Source organism: Tenebrio molitor, chromosome 9 (assembly GCF_963966145.1).
Source record: "Tenebrio molitor chromosome 9, icTenMoli1.1, whole genome shotgun sequence".
Classification (NCBI taxonomy): domain Eukaryota; kingdom Metazoa; phylum Arthropoda; class Insecta; order Coleoptera; family Tenebrionidae; genus Tenebrio; species Tenebrio molitor.
Window position 1 is genome coordinate 3,174,865 of NC_091054.1, and position 12,856 is coordinate 3,187,720.

General features: G+C 35.2%; 1 protein-coding gene across 1 annotated transcript in view; it reads left to right on the forward strand.

Moving 5' to 3' along the window:
* The first annotated feature begins 7,698 nt into the window (after positions 1-7,698).
* Positions 7,699-12,856, forward strand: part of LOC138137971 (Ig-like and fibronectin type-III domain-containing protein 1) — a 95,613-nt gene continuing 90,455 nt past the window's right edge. The window contains exon 1 of the mRNA XM_069057598.1: positions 7,699-7,920. The gene's annotated coding sequence lies outside the window, so the exon portion shown is untranslated. The remainder of the gene's footprint in view (positions 7,921-12,856) is intronic.

Sequence of the window (12,856 nt, forward strand, 5' to 3'; positions counted from 1 at the left end):
ATGATTCCAACACTCGCCTCGGCTCGTGTTGCAATTTCCATCCTCTTGAATAATAGCGATTATTATACGCTCATTGAAGAATGTACTATGTATTAATTTATTCGAATTAAATGATCCTTTTCTCTCGAGTTTTCTTGCTATGAGTCATGAAAGGAATTTATAACAAACCAACAATGACTAATTGTAATTAAAACTCAAAAAAATAAACAAACTGAAATAAATTAATTCGTTATCAGGGGATTTATATCAGAAATACGTATAATCCTGTTGTTTTATTATGTTATGTAATGTTTCCATTTTGACGGTTTAAATCGTGTCACATCCTTTTTCAACAACCAACGATTCCTATTCCACTTTTCTATTCCGTTTGTTTTCAACGACATCTTGACGTAACAACGACAACAATCACGTTTGTACCAATTACGATTAGTCCTTAATGAAATAATTAAAATTCAAAGGACGCAGTCTGATAACATTCAAATCAATTTGATTATGTTGCGTTATGCCATATCATTTACATAAGTATTTCTCTGTTCAGTTTTGTCAAGATCCCTTCCGGTGTTGTATCGCTTGTGTGTATAGACATGGAAGACGAGTCTTCTATCTTGTTACTGAAATACGTTCGATGTCCTCTTCAATCTCTTGTAAATTATCTGTTTGATATTTTCTTTGCTTTCTTACACGTACAAAACAGTCGTCTGGGCCACAGCAGGACTTTTATATATTTCAGAAATGCAATCCAATTTTATCCGATCAAACAAACTGTAAATATGGGGTAGGTGAAAGGTCACGAACTGGCAGTCGACGGTGAAGATAAAATTCAAATCGGGGAACGCTTTTATCAAGTGAAAATGAACGTACCTAATTAGCTGAAATTTTTGCTAGTGGATGTTTTATGATAATTCAAAATATGCACGCCATGTTGTTGTGCATGTAATATATAATTATACATAATTATAAATCTTGAGATTTATACAACTACCTAAACGCATTAATTAGTTGGAATATATTAATTAATATTGTAATAAAAAGAGACAAGAAAAGATGCAGAACGAACAAATAAAATTAAAAAATACGAGGGTAGTTTGAAAAGTTAGTGGATCGGTCTACAGCAATACAGTAATGTCGTTGTCTCAAGGCCATATTTTTTAAGGCTTCAGGATTTGGTTCAAGGATGTTGTTGCCATGTTTATTGTCTCTTACCACTAACTCATTCAAGAAAAATGTATATAACAGAAATCGGGTCATGAAGTTTTTAAGCAACCCTCGTACATTAATTAGGCCTTGAAGGAAGACATGTTTCGCGATTAAAATAAAGGAAATCACAATCTTAATGTAAAAAAAGATAAATGAAAATTTCCAATTTTTTTGGGAATATGTATAATTTTTGATTTAAGATTTTTTTCTGCTTAATGAATTTTTTCGAGTGAAATTTTGAGAGGTTTAGCTGACCGGAAATCGGCTTATTGAAATGTGATTTCCTCTGAAATAAATTGATTTTTTGGTAGCTTTCATTCGTGAAAAATGGTGCATTTCAAGTTTCAAATGTTTGGTGACTGGAGGCAAAATATCGGTTATTTCCTTCTTTGCAGTTCTCATATTGCAGTTCAACGTCGTCAGTACTTTTATGAAAAATTGTTTTAAAAGTTTCAAGGTGTAGAATTTCAGGTATGAAATGATGCAAAATATATAACACACTTTTATGGTTTTATTTTAGTTGTGTCAGATCATGTGGCATGAGAGGCGTTTGATAAAGAAAACGCAGCTGTCAGTGATTCAAATATCCCTAAAAATAAACGTTTGTGTGTTTAAACAAATTTAATCTAAAATATGACTATAGTGACTCACTGGATTGGTATTTATAAAGAAAATCAAGAGGAAAAGTTGGTGTAATTTATAAAATTCCACTGTTTGCTTCTGACAATTAAATCTTGTTTCACAAGATTTTGTTAATCTTTTTAAATTTATTGCAAGTGTTTTCTCTTAATTTATACAAAACAGAAAAATATTAATTGATTTATCCATTCTAATAATGACACAAATTACAAAATTGGGCAAACTTGAAAACAAACATTAAGATGTAAATGACCCATTCAAGAACGAATGTACAATGGGTTTCAGATGTAATCACCTCTGATAATTTTTAACGAATGTTTCTAGTTCTTGTACACAATAAAAAACTAAAAAAACAAACACATTTTCTGTGTGCTTCGCTCTTTTTTTTAATGGCAACGTGTAGTGAAAAAATTGGTGCAGTGGATGGAAGCCTAAATAAGATATCTCAATAATCTCTTTACTTCAATTAGTTGTTTAAAAAAAAAAAAAATTCAGAAAAGAAAAACTGCATTCTGCTGTTGCAGTTTATTGCAAATATTTCGAAAGAAACAGAAACGTATACCAATGCGGATTTCTTGTTTTAAAATACATTTCCTAGAGGTTACTTCGCATTGGCGTACATTTTATGAAATATGATATACAGGGTGTATTTTTAAAATGTGCCGAAATTTTACCTGCGAGGTTGTAGGACAACGTAGAAGACTAAAAGCAATTTAAAAAAATTGTTGTTAAAAAAATAAATGTACCATTTTATTTTTTGACATTGATTTTTTAACATATTTTTTCCGAGTTCTACATGAAACCAGTAGCTCGTGGTTAAAATTTGTCCACGCATTTCAATAACACCCGGTATAATTATATGAAAAGACAATATACATATTATGAAGTAGGTATAGTAAAAACGTTTTAGATGTGAATTATCAAACTCAAGGTCGCTTAAAACTTATGATTGAACTGTACATAAATAAAAAAAAAAACAGAATGTGTCGTAAAGACGCACGATAGAAGTGAAACTTTTGTATTACAGGGAAACATTGTAATTATTCATCAATCACTTTTAAATAGCATATTCACAACAAAATTGTATATTTTAATGAAGAAAATAAATGATAAACAACGATAACACTAAACAATATCGAAATGCGTAACTCATTGTTCATTTTTAAGCCTCCAAATTAAAGAGAGGACATTATCGATAAATGCCGTGAGTGTGACAAAGACAGAGACACTGAATGTGTGAATAGTGTTTATCCAGATGGGGTTTCTGCAATGACTGGCAAAGCAAACAGTTTTGTGATTGTTGAAAAACTATTTAAAGCAAACAATTTGAAAATATCGTTGCATCATTCAAGAAGAAGATCATTGTGCTAGTTGTCTTGGATGCTTTTTCTAAATTTTTCAATTTCAAAAATTTGGCACCTTTTAAAAACTTTTTCAGTTGGCTGCTTTGAAACACAAGGTCACGAGAAATAGCTTGGTGTAAGTTTGTAAAAAAAATGCGAATTAGGTAAATCATTTTGAATTTTTTTTTGTCAATCAAATTGTTGTTTATGCAACAGGCCACATTACTTTTTTTTACAAGCGGGAAGTTTACATACAGGAGCGCAGCGTGAAATTCTTTGGCACCATAGTGCAGTAGTACTGATACATGGTGGCCATCCTTGGTCCAAAAGATAATCTAGCTGAACATCTTTTCGTTTTAATAAAATATCCAAAAAATAATTAAAATTGTTAAAATCTTCATGAGATTCTCTTTCAAGACGTCATTATGTTCAACAGGTCATAAGATATTCTTGTTAAATAATGTCTTTTCAAAGGACCGAGGTTAATAGATGATTGCTTACCACAAATACAATTGGTACTAAATTTCTTGAAATCCAGTTTTTAGGTCATGACAATTTAATCAGTTAATCACTAATACTACGTTTCCTCACTGCTTTCTGACTTGTGTAAGCAACGTCAACCAGATTGCAATTGAAATGACATAATCGACAAGAACTTCCCATTTACAAATACACAATGAAGCAAAATTATTTATTGGGTAAAGTATTCTAAAGTATTTAACATGTTGGAGTCTTAAGCAAGAAAGGCTATTGTTATTACATATTTATATTTAAAAATTAATATTAATTGATTTTTAAGATGATCAAATGACAAAATCATTGAATAACCTAACTAGAAAATATGAGCTCTATTGAATTATCTAAAAATGACTAAAACTTTTACTTAATTTTTCTTCAGATATTTTTTACAGAAAGAGAAATGTCAACAGAAAAGAATTTTCTTCGTCATATATTTAATTAAAAAAATTTTACTTCTTAGGTTAGCTTAACATATTATGAAAGATAATATTTGTATCTATGTATGTATTTCTTGGGCGCTTATAACTACAAAACTACCAGACATATTTTAATGGAATCTTCACCAATAGTTGTATTGTTGCTTTAACTTTTATTATAGTGAATAACCTACCTTCCGAAGGGGCTGGGTGGTATAATATACAGTGTGGAAACTACTTATGGAATAAATTCAGTCATTTCAAAACTAACGATGTTTGTCGAAAACACTGAAACAGGTCAATTTTTATTTCTCATAATGTTTACGAGTATTTTAAGTTGTTTCACTTGTTCATGACCTCATCCATTTTTGAGCTATGACATCACACTAATTTTTTGAAAAGACAACCTCCACTTTTTTCTTCTCTTTCTGATCTTAGCTTTTGTGCAAATTCAAGCGGTTGTTTATTAAAGCATATCGTTCAGAATTTGTGTATGTATGAAAAAATCCTCGTGATAAAGTTGGTAAATAGAAGGTATCAGGGCGACAAATGTGAACATATTGGTATAAAGGTGGGATGCGACACGAGATGAGAATATTAATTAAACATCTGCAAAAGCGTAGCTGAAAGCATCAGATATATCACGAGCCACGGAGCATTCAATTAATTTGTAGTCGACTGAATATGCAATTTTTCAATATTCTCACTTCATTATGTGTTCGGAATTGTAATGAAACGAAGGGTACGTTATTTGGAGCGATGACACATCTCAAACAAAATCGATACTCCAAATCTCCAATGCAGCCTAAACGCGGAGTATTCTCAGTTTACTTAAAGTATGTCAATTATTTTAAATCTAAAGTCAACTTAAATTCTACGTGAATAGTGTGTTTGTGAAAGAAAATCTCAGTAACTGTGACAGTTGTAGACTTCTCATTTTCTTATGTTAATCATGAAGTATTCTCACTTCGCATACCTACTTAATTAAGTTCAGTGTCCACAATATTTAGAACAATAAATTATGATTCAATTTTAAGAAAAACTTTACTTTAATCGTGAAAGTAATTAAACTGTGCTCTTGTTAATGTACATTCCAGTAATAGTGAACTTAACAAGTGAAGACCCTCATTCCTGTTTGTACAAGAAATGCACAGGATCTCAGGCATTGCTATTGCAATACCACTCGCTTTAATGGATTCCGCTGAGGAATGTGTTCTGATAATAAGGATAACCACGATGAGAGTAATTAAAGATCACGTGACAATAATATCCTCAACATCAAGTTGACGAAATGTAAAAAAAAAAACAGCGAACATTGTGTCATCTATGTCAGGGACAAGGATAATGTCACACTCGACCAACTACAAGAGACAACAGCGGTCTGAATAGAGCTGTTGTTGTGTCAACATCCACCACGGCACGCTTGACGCATTTTTCCTTTCGATTTTCCTTTTGTTTTATCTGTCCAGGTCCTGCCGTTACAAATCCTCGTCGATTGCCTAATCGTGACGTCTATAAAGAAAAAACAAAATGTATCCGCCTTTAGACACCAAATAAAGGGACGATTTAATGAAATCGAAGTCAAACGCACAATCGGGGGAAAGTGAAGAATCACTCGCTGGCTGAAACTCCCGTTTGAAACGAATCGAATCATCGAATTCTATCACGGTCAACACACACTTTCTATTAGGCGAGCATTATCGCACCCGACAAAATAGAAGAATCGCCGTCAAATGATCAATTAACAATGCGAACACGCCGTCGATAGCGCTCCTTTGTAATTAGAGAGCCAGGGCCGGAATGAGTAAAATGCGGGGTGATTAATATGTCATGGTTTCGAGCGAGGCTGTTCTCTCTCAGAGAGAGATATTGTCTAGGATGCATCTTGCAGTATTGAACATGGATAATGTGCAGTCAGTCGCACAAGTCTAGGTACACTCTAAAACGTACACTGCCGAACATAAATTAAGCACCTTCATATGCAAAAAACACAGTTACCTATCAGATAATTTTTAAGATACACACATAAGTAATTTTTTAGGCACCCTTAATGAAAACGATAATTTTACGTACTCACAGGCGGACGAAAAGTAACTCTTTTTCGGACGTACTTTTTCGTACGCACTTTTTCGGACGCACTTTTGTGACCGTGGACCGTGGCGCCATCTGTTGGTATATTTAGTAAATTAACAACGAAACCGACAAAGTCGAGTAAACCGACTGAAAACAAACGAATATTTAACAGTTAAATTTGACCAAAGTATTTAATTTGCCCAAAAAGTGTTGTATCGTTTAATTCTGGAGTTCATATAATCGATAACAACAGGGTGATGTAGAAATGTCTAATACAACAGCGAAAGTGAGGAATAAATCAATAAATGTCTAATACGCCGTCGGACATCGCAGATGATAATCACAATAATTGTTCTGTCACCATAAATTATGTAAAAAAGTAATTGCATTGCAGATAGTAAATTTCTAGTTTTGTTGATAAGCTGATAACAAATACTAGAAAAAAATTGTTAATATGTATTAATAAATTTATCTACATATTTGAAAAGGGTAAATAAAAAATAAATTTGTAATTTTGCCAATGATGACTTTTGCTTTGTAGTTCCTGCGGTTGCCTAAAAAATTTAATGTTCACTTCTGCCAAAACGTGCCTTTTGTCCTTGCCTGTTTTCAAGCCTCGGCTGCGCCTCGGCCAGAAAACCAGACTCGGACAAAAAATATGCACTTTTTGGCCTTGATACACAAATAACTATACAGCGTGTCTACAATTGTGTTTACAATAACCGCGACATTATTATCTTGGTGTTGATTCTTCATTATCTAATTTTAAAAAAATTATTGACACGTTTATCAGCTCAACAGCAATTGGAATTTAATCTATATTTTTATTATAAAACAATTTCCGTCAATTCTGTTTATGAAATACATAGATAAAAAAAAGGCAAACATGTTTTTGTTAAGAACAATAATAATTGTGGAAAGCTTTGCTTGAAAAAAACTTTGAAATAATTGAATTTTGTAGACAGGCATATTTCTGGGTCATTAAAATATTATTTTCTTGAAAAAAATACGTAGATTTTCTTGTAAGGAGCGACTTCTCTCATCATCCATTCGAAACCTCAATAAATGCACTTTGTGGGGCAGCAGATAATTAATAAAGCTTTCGTAACGAATCCGCAACTGGGAAAACATACAGCTTTGCTCGCAGCAATCCGTAATTCCTGCAATTTTGAGATGCGCTCGCAGGACGAGTTTCATCAAAGCCCTAATAGAACTGTTAACGCGATGCTATTATGTTGTAGTTTCCTGTAATTTGTCGTTGCAACAACACCAACACAAGCTCGGGGATGCATAATGCACCGTTGCATCCCGCTCCAGGACCGTCTGCGCCAGAACTTGGCAACAGGTAGGGCCAGATCGATGTCCTTTGTCCCTTCGTTGTAAAAAAGCGCGTCCGAACCTGCTAATTGTATTCCTGCAGCGGCAGGACCTTCGTTGCATCCAATAAACACGGCGAGCCGATCCTAGCCGAGCGAGAACGGCGTCGTTTGCCCACTATTATTGTTGACATCGAGCTTGAGCGCTAGTCAGTCTTCGTCGCGTCCTTCCAGCAGGCGCTCCGAGTCGCAGGACTAGCGTCGCGGCGCTCACGTAACCATCCTGTTGTCAGAGACGGACGTTGCCTAGTTACCGGACATTTTATTCTTCGCCACCTGTTCCATCGACCTGTGTGTTAATGTTAAAGTTGTAGTGCTCGAAAAAGTCCGCGGAGGAAACGCCGTGTCTATTTGAAGGTAAGCAACACTTACTCTTGAGGATTTTTTTGCAGCCATTAGGTGTGTTCGTTTTCAATGCACAATGGCCGAGGGATCGCTTCAATAAAAGATTTTTATGGCCGTTTAACGTAAGCGTCCCGGGGGTGTTACGTGACGGCGGCACAAAAATTATAACCGCGATCGTAACAACCCCCGTAAAATTATTTTTGATTGGGGGAACCACCCGGGTTACGACCATGAACTTTTTTTTTGGATAATTATCCCGCGTCGATTAATCGATGCGGACGTCGCTCGCATCGATCTTCGTCGTCTAATTACGCCGGTAACACGGCATTAAAAACGCATTTAAAATGACTTTACAGTCAGAGGCGAGATTTCGCACCATTAAGATAAGGATTTAATGTCTTCGTCGACGTCCGAATCTTCGAAATTTGGCGGCGGAAAGTTGTGTCGCAATGTAGGGGTCTTTTTAATTTTGTCCCCAAATATTTAGCCAAGATGAAATATTAATGAGGGCTCGAATGAAGTTTTCATGTCAACATTATTACCTGGCACTGTTATTTTTGCTGTTGTTCTCTTTACTTTGCCCCGTTTTGGGTGATCTTTAATTAAAACGGCAAATTAAAAGTGGCACCTGGTGCAAAAACGTTGACAACCGGTGGGAAAATATTTTTGTTATATAACCCCCGAAGAAACATGGAATGAAGTTATTATGTCAACGTTTAGTGGCGACCTTTCACTTTACCTATCCTCGTTGACATTGTAACCGATTCGAAACTAAATCAGAACGGTGAAGAAAAAGCACCACAAACCGAAATGAAGCACCAATTTAATCACGCCCGCAAGAAATTTAGGTCGGAGTCGTTAGGTCCGAGAGGCGCTTCATTTTTTCTTTGGCTAAATATTTGAATTACAAATAAGACCTCCTGGATATCTTATTCGGGGACCTTTGACTTGTCGGTGTTAGCATTGTAACCAAGTTATAAATACCAAGCGAAATGTAAAAAGATGATCCAATTACATTAGTAAGTGAAAGCAGCTTTTTGCGGCACTCTCGATATACGGAACGCTGCCGAGATTTACATAAACTGAATGAAGTGCGCTTGTGGAATCGTAAAAAAAATACGCCGAAGAATGCAAAATCCTAAATGACGATGAGGTCCGTTGTGTGGTGGCTGCGTATTCTCAGTTGTTCAAATTTTACAGCTGTCAAGTGTAAAAAACGAAAAGCAATGCTGCGTAGTAAAAGTAGGCTGAGTCACAATATTCTCACTTTTATTTGACTTCGATTGTGTTCAGCGAGCGCATCTCAGGTCGTCCAAGGTCGCTTGAGTTGTAGTATTCAAATACAAAATATTCTGTGTGCTTAAACAAAAGAAACGGTTCGAATACACAAAATTGAATAACCAAAACAGTGAGAATATTGTCATTTTGATTGGTTAGGTAAAATCTTCAGTTAGTGCATCTCAGATAATCTAACATACATAACATAATAGTTTAATTAACTAATGTTTGGGAGGCTTTGATAGAGTATTCTCATAATATCTATTATACAGGGTGTCTCAAAATTCGCGAATTCTGAATTCAGAGCGTTGTAGGGGATCACTTCAGTAGTCCAAATATGGAAATTTAAAAAAAATCGGGACTCCCCCCAAAAAGATACATTGGTCTGAAGGTGCACTCTTTGAATTGCGTTTTCTTCAACAAATATAGGCCGAAAAGTTCAGTATTTATTATTATTTATGGTGTAGATGATTGTGGAAAATTATAACGTAATACAATTTCTTGAGAAATAGCTTTACTTTGGAGTAAAAAAATCTTAAATTTTTGTAATTTTTCTTAAAAATGGAATGGCAAGATAGCTAGAATAGTATTTTGTGACTGTGGATATGAAGGCTGCTATGTATTGAACAAAATTAAAGTGCTTATATCTTCTTCAGGAAGAGCGAATTTTTTTTTCTAAGTATTTTTCGAGCTCAACTGGGTCCTTCCCTACCACGTTCTGAATTCGGAATTCGCGAATTTTGAGACACCCTGTACACTCCATCGACATAATTATTATATAGTTCATCTAAATATTATATGTACATACATATATTTGAACGTAATTATTCTAGTACATTATAACAACAGAATGGAAATATTCTCACTTTTCGCGAATTTTGAGACACCCTGTACACTTTATCTAAATATTATATACTTCATCTAAATATTATATGTACATATATTTGAACGTAATTATTCCAGTACATAATAACAACAGAATGGAAATATTCTCACTTTTTATCCTCTTTTGACTAGATAATTAATACACTCGTTAAGAGAATCTCCGCTAATTGGCCCTTCTGATTTGTAGCATTTTACTTTTTAATGAGTTGCCAGTTACCGGCACTACATTATACAGTAGAATAAGAAATAAATATGATGAGATATTTTTCTACACTACGTCATATAAATTCAAATATGATAAACTTGTTACGATATACAAATGAGATGAGGTTATCGTAGCCATGAAAATATTCTCACTTGTTGTTTCTCTGATAAGTATTCGTCCAACACATCTCCGTTAATTAAGCACAGATTTACAGAATAGTTAGTTTTCAGAGAGTTCACTGGAGTATTCTCATAATCTCAGCAATATACTGAAAGAGAGTGAGATATACTCACAGACATAACATACAAGTCATAAAAGTAACTCCGACTGCCTTTCAGGTGCAGCCAACGAAATAGAATGAGACTAAGAATATTCTCACTTTTTTCTGTTTTCGTGATATTATACATATACACTTAGCATCATTTAAATTTCAACGTAATGAACTATAAAATAATTTATTGTAGCAATACGAGTAGACTTGCAGTATTCTCATTTTTTACTTTTTTCATCAATAACCAATATGCGTAATTTATGCATCACAGACACTCCTGATCTTGAATTATGCAGTATCAATAAATATAATGGAACGTATTTAAATATGTACATATTGTGCAGCATATAAATTCCTAGCTCATTTTGAATATTTTAGTTGTTTAATCAAAATTTGCTACAATAATATCAGATTAGAGTTTTATTCAAAGAAAAATGTTTTCGCACAGTAGTATTGTATTTTTTCCTACAGAAATATGCGGAATTGGAACTATTCCAGGAATGCACTTCACTGTAATTTGGGTAACTTCAGACCGAGCACTATCTTGTTAAAAGAAGCCATTACAAGAATGCAAATTTATGGCAGTGAATCGAAGGAAAAATGTTCAGATACTCAAAGTGAGACATTATGACAAATATTAAGATACTCTGCAAGTAATGCGACATTTTTTGTTTGATTTTCAAACCCATAATATTCAGTGTTAGAGGTATTGGATTCTCTCATGGGCTGTGACCTTGGAAATATTTGCGCCTAGGCGGAGCGATAAACCAGTGAAAAATCTGTAAATGAAAACGTCGATTACTTTACTTTGGTTCTATTTTTGATTAACATTTGCCCAATGGAGAATTTTTGAGCGAGAGCGGCAAAAGTAGTTGGGTAGAAACTTAGTCTAAGCCTTGAGATTTTAAAATGGCTTTTACTTCGCGGTGATAAGCGGCGAAGAAAGCATATTCGCGCTTACATGTCAATCTTTCGTTTGCATACGGATGAGCTTTCGACGTAAGCTCCACTCTTTTAATATTCATAAAGCGCTCGAAAGATCATTTCGCTCAATTGTAACGACAGTTAAGCCATCGCACCGAGTCCGAATGAGCTGGTGAAGTCAATCAATTCGGCACAGTTTTCCGGTTCCTCGAGGATACGTGAGCAAATTGAAAAAAAAAACCCTCCCGCGCCGTAAAATCAACGCGTTTGACGTGACAACTTCATCCCAACCCTCTTAGCGTTTGAAAACCGTATTGTCATGCAAATTCGTGTCGTTGGCGAATGCATGAAACAACGTGTTTTCAGGGCCCGGAGCAGATTCTCCGTTCCGTTGGTTGCGTAAAATAACCTCCTGTATTGTTTCCCACCTGGGAAAAGTGGGGAACTAGCCGAATTATTTAATTATTAAGTAATTTGTGCGCAGTTGCGGCCCACTTGATCGATTTCGGTTAAGTCGAGAGCGGCTGTACACGCGGCTCCACTTAGAACGTCAAGCGGAGTTGACCCTGATCAATCTTAGTTAATCTAAAGAATTAACCAGGTGTTAGGTCGGGGCTATCAAGGGGATTTTTCACACCAACGTGCAAAATAGCAAGGACCTACTTATTTATTTTAGACAGGCAAATTACACGTTGGTTGCCAGATCTGAATCATATTGAGGATTTATGGTTGATATGGATTTATGGAAGGTGTCCCAACCCCACGAGAAGAAAATTTCCGGTTCGATGGACCACGAAATTTCGGTCTCAAGGAGACTCCTTTTAAAAATCAAGGTGACGGTAAAATGTGCGTATTTTTTCAGCGCGCTTGCTCGAAAGAAATTTATGTAATTGTTACAGAGCGCGGCCTTGAACAGTTGCAACAGTTGCAACAGCGCAAACATGTCAAGTGCACCTGCGATCGTTTCCTTCAAGGATGTTCTCCTGAAAGTTGCCGTGCGGCGATAATTGTCTTTTTACGGGAATGGTTCTTTTTCTCTTCCGGAATTAATTTTAATTTTGGAAGTTCGACGAAACGAGCAAAGTTTAATGCAAAAGGAGGAGCGCAGCGATTAAAATTATGACCCGGGAAAGTGGGTGCGCGAGTGAATCATGTTGCCCCGTGAAAAATACCTCGACATGTGGATAAATAAAAAAAGTGTGTCCCTTGGAGATTTGGGGGGCTTTTAGAAAAAAATTGCGTCCTAAATAAGTAACGATGGGGTTAGACGTAACATTATTTTTAAATTTTCACGTTGGCAACGAGCACGTCAATCCCTAGACGTGTTGCATAATTCAAGGATGACGGTTCGAATGGAGTCCCCCGGCAAGGGGTAAAAATCCGGA